A 12,403-nucleotide genomic window follows, 5' to 3' on the forward strand; every position below is an offset into this window, starting at 1 on the left:
GCCAAAAAAAGAAAAAGAAAAGAAGAGCCAAACTAACTACGTCACAGCTTATATATAAAATAAAATTTGGATTTTATACATTAATTTCTTATTCAAATAAAATCCTGTTATCCAGCCATCTTCTCCCTTCCGCTGTCATTCTTGATTGAAATCTTTATTTTGAACTATTAAAAAGAAACATGAAATAAAATGAAATATCAAACGAGTAAGAAATAGATGAAAAAATTATACAACAAAATAAACAAAACAATATTTCAACATAATACTAAACCCATCCTCATCCTTTTCACCAAAAATGTGTTTTAGGTGGACAGATCAATACAGTACAAAGAACATCAAAAAAATGTAGGATGTTGGAAAATATCAATGTGTCTTCTGTTAACCAAACGCTTTTTAATCTTCGCTATTGCTTCAATGCAAATTAACAAGCACACTGTTATTTGTTGCGTAGTGACGTGTGTGTTCAAGTAAGCCAAATATGAGCAGATTCTGTGCAATACGCTGTATTTAATATATCATGATGACTCACGAGTTGAGTCTTTGCGCTAAATCTGTGCAGATTTGGCTTACACAAACTTCCCCAGCAAAGTGAGTAAACATAATAACCCGCCAAATTGGCTAGTGATTTGACAGCGTTACCCGCCACAGGTTATTTTTACCTGCATTGGTGAGTTGGCGGATGTTAATTAAACCCTTGACTTATGATATTTCTTCATGTGACTGAGAAAACTACATAAATGTCTAAAACTCTGGTTTAATAAAATGTGTTTGGTTAAAAATATTGAACATTTATTATTACTATACTGTAAAATGTACTAATATTCTATCAAACTATAGCCCATTAGGTAGGGGTGTAACGATTCATCAACTACATCGATCTGTTCTCGGCAAATTGGCCTTCCGGATGACATATATCGACCTAACATTGTTTTAAAAGGTAATCAATCGATTGTAGTGATACTAGGAAACAACGCATTGGATTTAAGCACGTCAGACTTATATGGATGTTTTTTCTTAGCACTTTTAGTTTTAATGATAAAGGTGTTAAACGTTACTCGATTCAGTCTGCCAATCTGTGACGTCATCGCCACGCGCCAGCAACAGCACAAAGGCAAAACATAGCATGGCGGATGGCAGAGGAGAAACCGACGAGCGAAAAATGATCAAGCCACCATTGCGGTCCAGTGTGTGGAAGCACTTTGGCTCTTGCAAAGACGGAGATTTTCTAAATAAGTCACTCGCTGTTTGTAGGATATGTAAAGGTCAAGTAAAGTACAACGGCAACACGACGAATCTCTCCAACCACCTACTAAGGCGCCATGGGATTTCACACAACACCGACCGTCCAGGCACCTCTTGCAGCGTTCACGCAGCAGCAGCACAAGGTAAAGTCAACTCTGCAGAAGTCTCAGGCCTCGCCTGCATGTTTAGTCAGAAACTAGGCCAAAACTCAGCTCGGGCAAAAAACATCACAGCAACAATTGCCAAGTTTATCTGCAAAGATATGCGACCCGACAGTGTGGTTGAAAATCCGGGGTTCCGTGAAATGATTCAAACATTGGAGCCAAGGTACACGATACCAAGCCAACCACACTTCTCAGAAAAGGTTATTCCTGCATTGTACGAAAGTACTAAGAATTATGTGAAGCTGTCGCTTTCTCAAGCTGAACGAGTAGCGATAACGACGGATGGCTGGACGTCATGCTCAAATCAAGGGTATGTGACAATTACCTCTCATCACATTGATCCGGAGTGGAAAATGAAGACCTTTGTTCTGCAAACCAGAGTTTTAAATGAAGCCCATTCTGGTAAAAATATTTATTGAATATATTTATCCTTTAATATATATATTTATATTCTGGTAAAATATTTATTGCGCGTTACTGCATGAAGCCTGCATGGAGTGGAAAATCTCCGACAAGAATCCTGCCATCGTCACAGATAACGCCAGGAACATGATTGTGGCCGGTGCAGAAGTCCAGTTCAGTCCACACATTACCTGCTTCGCACATACACTCAACCTTGCCTCGCAAAAGGGTTTGGGGGTGGACCGTGCTTCCAGGTTGTTGAGGAAAGTGCGAAAAATTGTTGGATATTTTCACCGCAGCCCGATTGCATGTCACGCCCTACAGGAAAAACAAACTCTGATGGATTTACCAAAACATAAACTGATCCAAGACATAATCACCAGATGGAACAGTTCATTCGAAATGCTTGAACGGTTTTCGGAACAACAGCCAGCTATAATGGCAACTCTGATGTCCAAGGATCTACGAAAGGGGATCACAGAGTGAGAGTGATATTGCCAACATGGATGACATTGTTCAGTTGATGAGTCCTGTCAAAATGGCAACCACTGTAATGTGTGAAGAAGACCAGCCAACTCTCTCTGCACTGTAAAAAATTTCTAACCCTCCTAAATCAAAAATTTCAAGTGACCGATAACATCTAAATTTTTCAATTGACCCAAGTGAAATTCTTGTTGCAATAGTCTGTTAACATTGGCTCAATGAGAAATAATACGTCAGACTAATTGAAAAATGTAGATGTTATCGGTCACTTGAAATTTTTTACTTGGGGATGTAATTTTTTTTTTTACAGTGTGCAATTGATCCTCTTCAAGCAAAACTGCTGAAACACCTACAGCCATGCGAAGACGACTCAACCCTGGTTGCAGAGATTAAGAGGGTGATGGCCAATGACCTCTCCACACGCTACAGAGGGACCCAAGATGCTCTCAACATGTAAGGGATAATCCACGGCTAGCCATGCATTAAAGGATTTTAATTAGGGTTGTTCCGATTCCGATACTAGTATCGGAAATGCCGCTGATACCAATAAAAATTCTGGCATCGGTATCGGCGAGTACATCTACCCATGTACCGATCCGATACCATTTTATTAAACAATACCTAGTTATGCACGCTAGCTTTGCTTTACGCTGCAAATCGGAGATCAATTCTTCTTCGCTGCTCTAAACAGTGGTTGCTTGTGGCAACACAGGAAGTTGTGCTGTTGCCACAAGCAACCACTGTTTAGAGCAGCGAAGAAGAAATGAAAACGCAAATTTTCAAATGCAGGCGCGCGGCAAGCGCATAATGTAAGAGACGCTGGCGCAACATCAAATGGCAAACGTAATGAAAACGGAACAAAACTGCGCTACTTGTTATTTTGTGCTTCACGGACCATTAAACAGTTTGGAACAATGCAGCGCGAGCCGATCTTGATCAAGCTAACTGTTACACTGTTGCTACACAGCGCTAAGAGATCCAGTGAAGAAAGCATTTGAATTCGCCACTGAAGTAATAACATCGCTGCGAGATCTACGTTAGTGAGAAGCATTCACATTCTCCGTTATTAACGGATCAAACAGCGCTGACGTGGAAATCAGGAACATTGTGCTTTCAAGTAACGTTACGTTGGTTTTATTTTGACATTATGAATAAAATTGCTGCCCTCAAATGTTAATCTGAAATAAAATAAACCTTTGTTTATAACTTAACTACTACAATATTACATTTCATTTTTTTTATAAGGAGCTGTTTTTGTTTTATATGTCAATTATAGCTCCATCATTTCTCAAAGTAAAAAATGATCATACTTTATGATGTTAATAAAAAAATAAAAAATGTAAATCAAGGAAATTTCTCTGGCATTTCTTTCTTTTTGCTGTATTGAAAACGTACCGAACCGTGACACCAGTGTATGGTATCGAACCGAACCGTGAATTCTGTGGACCGTTACACCCCTATTATTCATATATAATTTTTTTGATTCCTAGATTTATTTGTTGCACTTTTTTATACAGTTATATTGTAAAACTAAAATACCTTTTATAAAATAATTCTATCAATTCATACAGGGCTAGTATGAATTGCAGCTGTATACACACCCAGGTATCGGATTAGTACTCGGTATCGGCCGATACCCTGAGTCCAGGTATCGGAATCGGGGAGGAAAAAAGGGTATCGGAACATCTCTAATTTTAATGCACGACGTAGAGGCGAAGAACCACCCGACGCGAAGCGGAGGAGCCTCTACGAAGTGCATTAAAATTCTTTAATGCATGGCTAGCCGTGGATTATCCCGCTTATACCTTGGTTATTTGCCAAGTTAAAAACAAGTTAAAGCTGTAACTGATGTTTACAGTGTAATTTTTTAACAGACGTGTAAAAATGACGGTTATTTTCTTAAGTTACGGCTAGTTAGTTCTTGCACTCCGTCCGCTTTAAATAAAGTAGAGCCATCGGATTGCTTTTATTTGAATTAATTATCACATTTATTTAAATTCATTATTAAAAGAGAGAGACAGAGAACTGAAAGAGAAGGAACAGAGAGAGAGAGAGAGAGATGCGTGCGCGAGTTACCTGTGTGCGTCTCTTCTTTAAAGTCTAGCAGCTACAGTCCCCTCGTTGCTTAAGCATATCGCTAACTTAATGATTCTTTAATGGATTTATTACAATTATTTATGAATGACAGGCAGCACTGACAGTGACAAGGCAATCTTTATTTGAACTAATCATGTCATTTATTTATTGTTAATTCTTTGTGCCGCTTTTTGTCATTCAACGTCTTCTCCAAGTCTTCTATTTCGTCTTGTGCCTGGGCCCATTTCTCAGAGTTGCCATATTCACCATACAAATTAAACGATATGCAAAAATCATCCATTTAGCCTACCTAAATAAACGTTTTCATATGTGTCTCTCACTCTGCTCGCAAGTGTAACTGTGTTACTATGGTTACTAATGTTTATAGTAGCGGATTAATTTTGAACTGTAATCAAACTGACTGGAACTACCTGTGCATTAAACGGTTTTACTGCACACCTTCCAGCCAATCAGAATCGAGTATTTAAACAGCCCATGGTATAAATACAATTAATTTGGTGTCTTAATTAAAATCAACTTGGTTAATATTTTAGGTTATTAGACTGTATGAATTTGTAAAATGCCACACCTTTGTGTTTTCAAGTTTGAATTTGAGTTGAGTTTTTTTCATATGGAAAAGTAAACGATATCTGCAATAAAATTCTTAGTTCATGGTGGCTTTACATCATCACTGTGCCACATTTCTTTTAAACATACTAAAGTTTAATCCTCTGATTATTTTGTGTACGAGGAGGTGGTCATCACTTGCAATGTCAGGTCAACTTAATTTAATAATGCAATGAATGCATTATTCTTGTTCTTTAAACAGCAACAGCGCTGGACCCGCGATTTAAAGAACTGCCCTATACCTGGAAAAAGAGGAGAGAAAAAAGGTCTACGCAAAACTGGCTTTTGAGGCAGAAGTGTCACACCAGGTAACTCTTCTCTCCTCTTTCCTCTCTCCTCCCCTCCTCTTTCCTCTGCTCTTTTCTCTTCTCCCCTTTCATTTGTCCTCTCTCAAATCTCATCTGTTCTTTATCTTCCTCTACATTTCTGTGTGCAGTCTTACAGAGCAAAAATTTGAACAGTTCACACATTCTTACATCAATAGATGCAAGCAATGGGAAATCAGGAGGAAGACGAGGGAAGCTCAAGCACAAAGCTGTCAGGATTCAATGAAGAGACCATTTTCATGTTTCATGTGATACCAACAGAAGATTGTTGTTGATTTGTATTAATGAGAAACATGACTATATTTTGAAATACATTTCTTATATTTCAGCTCCAAATGAGTCACCTCCTTGTAAGAAGAAAGCCTTAGATGCTCTGTTTGGCGATTCCTTCACCCAAAGAGAAAGAGAATCCACAAGCGAGACAGCCAGAGCAGAGGTGATAAGGTACCGAGCAAAAGATGCGTTGCCTTTGACTGAAAATGACATGAAGTGGTGGAGATCTCAGGAGAAAGAGCTACCTGTACTTTCAACCCTTGCTAAACGGTATCTGTGCATTCCAGACACCAGTGTGCCAGCAGAGCGAGTTTTTACTACTCCTGGCGACATAGTGAACGCACAGAGAAGTGTTCTGCGGCCAGATCATGTTGATCAGTTGATATTTTTGGAAAAAAATCTGTAGTCATTGAAGAGTAGTTGGTTACACTTGATCTTTTGTTAAATATTGTTTGTTTATTAAAATGAGAATAGTAGCAGGTTCAGCTACTGCTCATTCAACCTGAAGAAATGTTGTTTGCACTTTATTTTTTATATTAATACTGTATTTGTATTATTTTTATGTTGAAAAACAACAGCAAAAGTAGCAGGTAAACCTACTGTTAATTCAACCTGAAGAGATGTTGGTTGCACTTTATTTTTTATATTAATATTGTAATTTTTTTTTGTTGAAAAACAAAAGCAGAAGTAGCAGGTAAAACTACTGTTGAAATGTTGGTTGCACTTACTGTACTTTTATTGAAAATGTACTGAATATTGAAAATGAGAGCAGAAAAGGTTAACTTCCTGTTAATTCAACCTAAAATGTTGGTTGCACTTTATTCAAATAAAATTTGAATGCATTTGCCATTAATTGTTGTTTACTTGTTTGTTTATATCCATAATTAATTGATACCTGATTCCCTTACAAGAAACAACAGGAATCTAGGAAACTTCACCTGCACTGTCCAGTATCCAGGTATTTATTTCAGTCACACTGGTTGAATTTTTGGCTAAAAAGTAACTGAATCGATTTCAAGTCACTGAATCGTTTCGGATCGTATCGTTCTAAATGAACCAATATCGTCCTTGAATCGTATCGACAACCACAAGTCGTGATACGAATCGAATCGTTGTTAAAACGAATCGTTACACCCATACCATTAGGTAATGGTAACATGCTCTTTTTGTGAAAATATAAGATTTTTGATGAAATTGCTCACAGTTTAAAGGTTTGCGCTCAGAATTTTTTTTATTTGCTCAGCACAGTAAAAAATTAGAGGGAACATTGGTTGGCGGGTGTTAATTTCAAACCCTGGACTTATGATATTTCTTCATGTGACTGCGAAAACTACATGAATGTTTAAAACTCTTCTCACACTGAGTGCACTGGTACGGCTTCTCTCCAGTATGAAATCGCTCATGTACTTTCAGGTTTCCAGAATGAATGAATCTCTTGTCACAATATGAGCACTTGTAAGGTTTTTCTCCAGTATGAGTTCTTTGGTGCATTTTCAGATATTCAGCTCTAGTAAAGCTCTTCCCACAGTCACAACACACATGATCTCTCACTCCATTATGTGTTTTCTGGTGCAGTTTCAGATATTCAGCTCTAGTAAAACTCTTTCCACAGAGAGAACACACATAAGGCCTCTCATCTGAATGAACTTTCAGGTGTTGTTTTAGATCTGATGATGAAATAAAATCTTTACCACACTGATCACAGTTGAATGTTTTTTCTCCAGAGTGAATACGCAGATGAACACTGAGAGTTGATGCTTGAGTAAAACTCTTTCCACACTGAGTGCATGGATACGGTTTCTCTCCAGTGTGAATTCTCATGTGTCTTTTACAGTTTTCTTTGCGACTGAAACTCTTTCCACACTGAGAGCAGGAGTGCAGCTTTTTTGCTTTTGTTCCTTCGGTTTTGAAGTCACAGTGTTTCTTTACTTCATTTAGTTTGTGTCTCACTTCCATCTGCTCTGAAATAAGCATTAATCAGAATCAGTTCAAGGAGGATAAATATGAAAATTTAATGAAGAATCAATAATGTAGGCTACACCAACCTATTTGTTCCTCAGTATCTTCATGTTTTATTCTGGTTGGTTCTGGATCACTCATGTCTTCAATCTCCTCTTTAATAAACTCCATCTTTAACAGTCACACAGATTTCAGCTGCTACTCCTGGAGTTTGTCCTTCTCTTGTAGGATGATGGGAATATTCCCAGTATTTACTGGTGAATTGTTGTGGGATGGACACCAGATCTGCCAAATTCAAAGAGAAGTTATTGAATTACTTTACTTATATTTAAATTAATTGAACATCTCTTTTTTTTCTGATAGAAATATATGGATGCAGTTGCATTTAAAAGAAGGTTTGTTTAATGCTTGTCCAAAGTCTGAGAGAAATAACAAGACCACCATGTTTAACTGAGCTGCTGAAAAGCCTCTTTGTCTCCAATAGTTCCCTGTTTCACCTCATTCACAGGGCTTGATTTGAGAGGGGAGGCAGAAAACATTGTTGGAAAAAATAAAATAAAAAGCACCCCCTCTGTAAAACCACCATCCTTTAGATTAAAAGTGTTGTGTATTATGTTAAACTTAACATGTAAATAAAATGTTAAAATGATCTAAATGATAATTAACAACTATAAATAACAGTGACTGACCAATCAGAACTCAATATTGTAACGCGCTGCGCACAGTTACACCAGAGCTCTGATTAAAGCAATCTTTCGTCATTTTTCGCACTTGTTCAAAATGGTCAGAATAAAAAACTATGAGTTCTGTTCATACGCCACTGATAAATCTGCATTTCCATTCATGCCAAAGCTAACAAAGACTGTACCGCTAATTGTTCGACATAAGCACTCAAGCTGCTATAGTTCGACTGGCCGCTAGAGACAGGCTGCAAAAGCGAGTCAATCCCATATACCCCCCCCATGTAGGGATGTCACGTGTGTGATATGAAGATAGTTTTTCTCAAATGAAACGGTAAAATGCTCATGAAGTGACTCTCAAAGTGGCTCTGGAGATGAATTTCATCATGTCATGTCCTTCACTGTCGTCGCCAGTAGCGTTTTTTGGCATGGGCGAACCGGGCAGGCATTTTTTCATGTCACATGGGGGGCGGCACAAGCAGTTAAATAAAAAAAAATCCTCTGCGCCGCGAAGCGTTTTTCTATTATCTATCATTTCACTGTGTGGGGAATTGGCAAATTGGCGCCCCTGCTTGCTGAGAAGGTGCTGTGCACCGAAGCTGTGTGAATAGGGGAAAGGGGAGGTGGACAGTTCAGCTCTAGATCTCTCCCAAATGGAACGGACAAGGGGGAACAACAGGGGATCCACTGTATAGAGCAAGGGTCTCCAACACGTCGCTCGCGAGCTGCCAGTAGCTCGTGGCCTGATTGGAGGTAGCTCTCCAAGGTGCATGGGAAGCGCGCTCATAATTGAAGCGACGCGCTAATTTTTTCCAGAGGCAGCGAGATGAAAAATCTCAACTTTTCAGTATGGGGGTGCACCCAAACACTACGGCCACTACATGGCCTCTCTCACGGTTCGGTTCGATTACGATTATCATGTCATCGATTCAGTTCAATTCGATATCACGTTGCATCACGATGCACTGCATCCTCAATTTTCAATTTTACTTCAAAAGTGATGTGCGCACGTGTGTGCGTGTGCTCGCCTGTTCGGGAAGTCGCAGTGAGAGAAACAGTGACATTCCAGTTAAAGTTTCAAGGGAGTAAAGCTTATTTATGCCATTTAGAAAAGGAAAATCTGTCAAATAAATTTTGTTTTAAAGAAATGTTCATTTAAAAGCAGCGCTCATGGGGCGGTACTTCTGCCTACGTCCAGCATGACCTTTCCAACGTGATTACATAATGCCTGGCGCGTCGCAGACCAGCACAAGACGAACAATTGTGGTTAAAAAGTATATAAATTTCTTTCTTTTTTTTCGAAAATGACCGATCGTTTCGCTAGATAAGACCCTATTCCTCAGAAGGGATCATGCAGAGCCCTTTGAAACTGCATTGATTTGGACTTCAACTATTTGGTTACCGTTGAAGTCCATTGTGTGGAGAAAAATCCTGAAATGTTTTCCTCAAAAAACTTAATTTCTTTTCCACTGAAGAAAGAAAGACATGAACATCTTAGATAGCATTGGGGTGAGTAAATTATAAGGAAATTTTCATTTTGAGGTGAACTAATCCTCTAAAGTTAATTTTATCTACACCTCAAATTAAGTTCAGTGCTTTATTGTCAGCTCAACAGTATTACCACTTTCTGTAGAACTCAGTGGCTCTGGTGCTGCTGCCCTAAAATGTTAGTCTGGAGCCCTGTGAACTTAAAATGAAACTGCACATTGTAATTTATGGACGTTATGTCTATTTTTTTACCAAGGCATGTGTAAGTAATACAGTCAAAATAGGGGGAAATGTAAATTTTCAGCCTGTGCTCCTAAAAAATATCAGTTATGGGCTACAACAGCATTACTAGTAAAAAGTGTCAGTCTGGAGCCGTAAACAGAGTCTGTGAAAACACTCTACCAACATATTATTACACTCTAATAATAATAAACCAGGACACACAAAGCATTTCATTACATTGACACATAAACACACAAACTCGAGGAGCTGGTTAATGTTAAACTCTGTAATCTTGCAACATCTCTCACCTGCAGACTGGAAATATACGGCATCCGAAGAAAATATTCCACATTTGACCTTCATTCACGATCGTTAACAGCGTCACTTTCAGCCTCAACTGTTGAAAGTTTCAGCTCGTCTCTTCTCCTCTCGCGCGCTTCTGTCTTCTGCGCATCCTCAGTGCGCAGACTCAGAGTGTCATGTTTCTTAAAGGGGCCGCACATTCTGAAAGTCCCCGTGAACCGGAAGTTGCAACCGACTTTATTTCAGTGTTGTGGCGTATTTCCGAGAGAAACTGAATGGGCCGTTACACCGAATGGGTGACATTTGCTTGTATCTCTTCAAAATTAAACTTTATTTTTTCTTTTTTCAACATTGAATCTAATACTACATATATTTAACTATTCAAAATGTGTATTGGTCAATCTCAGGGAACTTTATTTAATTTTTTACAAGGTTTATAAGCAGAAGATGGACACATGTTTTCTCAGTCCTGTTACCGAAACTCATGTGCCATTAAAAAGCATCTTTAAAAGCATGTCAATTAATTCCTTTGTTTTCCCCACAAGAAAGTGTTTATTTTAAAGAAAATAATTTATATTTGTGACAAAAACGTCACTACATATTAAGGCAAGGTGTATTTTAATAAAAAAAAAAAACACAAAGCCATTTTTTTCATTTTAAAGAAGACCGAAGCCTAATGTTTATAACTTCTTTTATAATTTAATTTATTAAACAGTTGTATAAAAGATGGACCAAACAAAACTGACAAAAACAGTGGTTTAACTTTATTTTTAGAAGTAACAGGAATGAGTGTCCATATGTGTGTGTATGAGAGAGAGTGTATATGACTGTGTGTGCATAAGATTTCTGTGTTGAAGTGATGTACTATGTGCTAGTAGTAGGGGAGTGCGGGGCACAACCTAACGCGGGGTTAAATGTAACACAGACCTTTTACATAGTCAAGGGTCAAGAAGATTTGTGTTTCCGCTCTTTTTCTCTCGCTGCCAGAAGACAGAAAGTTTTGATTTGTGGAAAGTTTTGATAAGATTTCGTGAAAATACTGGACAAAGGACTGTGTGAAACCCAGGGACATGACTAAAATGTGTATTTTATCTAAAATATTAGATAAAATATTTTTTTCTCATGAAAAAAAACAAAATTTCAAAGCATAGATTGGATATAAAGTCACACAACAATGCAAAAATGCTATTTTTTAGTGTGTTACAACCCTGGCTAGGGATGCAACATAAAGGACACAAAAACAGAAATCAAAAGAAAGTTTATTAAATATAAAAAGCAAAAGGGGACTGTAGAGACAAAAAAACTGCTACTGCAGTGCTGGCTGCAAGACGAGAGAGAGCGAGAGATCAGCAAACTGCCAAATGACCCTGTAGCCCAAAACTGGTTCCCCACTGAAGCTAAGCAGGGCTGAGCCTGGTTGGTACCTGGATGGGAGAGCTCCTGAGAAAACCAGGTTGCTGCTGGAAGAGGTGTGAGTGAGGCCAGCAGGGGGCGCTCACCCTGTGGTCTGTGTGGGTCCTAACGCCCCAGTGTAGTGACGGGGACACCATACTGTCAAAAGCGCACCGTCCTTCGGATGAGACGTTAAACTGAGGTCCTGACTCTCCGTGGTCATTAAAAATCCCAAGATGTCCTTGGAAAAAGAGTAGGGGTGTAACCCCAGCATCCTGGCCAAATTTGCCCATTGGCCCCTGTCCATCATGGCCTCCTAATCATCCCCATATACTGATTGGCTTCATCACTGTCTCCTCTCCACCAGTAAGCTGGTGTGTGGTGGGCGTTCTGGCGCAATATGGCTGCCGTCGCATCATCCAAGTGGATGCTGCACATTGGTGGTGGTTGAGGAGATTCCCCCCTTCCGTATGTGAAGCGCTTTGAGGACCCAGAAATAGCACTATATAAATGTAACAAATTATTATTATTATTATTATCATGTGTCCTAGATTTAAAATGGCTCCCTTCAGGTGACACCAATTAACCGGTTGATTGCAGGTGAGCTACCAGGGAAACTGCAATGAAACACACATTAGAACACTCCCACATAACAAGTGTTCTATGTAGTTTTTATTGTTTCTAATTATAAATTAGTAGTGAGCTTAATGTGCAGGACATTTTGCTTAATAATAAAATGTATTTTAGAGGTTAATTCTCATGCATT

General features: G+C 38.7%; 1 long non-coding RNA gene across 1 annotated transcript; it reads right to left on the minus strand.

Moving 5' to 3' along the window:
- Nucleotides 1-4,505: 4,505 nt before the first annotated feature.
- On the minus strand, nt 4,506-10,392 carry LOC311090859. The gene is made up of 3 exons (XR_014607960.1): nt 10,251-10,392; nt 7,639-7,837; nt 4,506-7,554 (listed from the first exon to the last, which is right to left on the minus strand). It is a non-coding gene; the product is annotated as an uncharacterized lncRNA (long non-coding RNA).
- Nucleotides 10,393-12,403: the final 2,011 nt, after the last annotated feature.

The sequence above is a fragment of the Abramis brama genome (genome assembly GCF_963993115.1).
Source record: "Abramis brama genome assembly, chromosome: 10".
NCBI lineage: Eukaryota > Metazoa > Chordata > Actinopteri > Cypriniformes > Leuciscidae > Abramis > Abramis brama.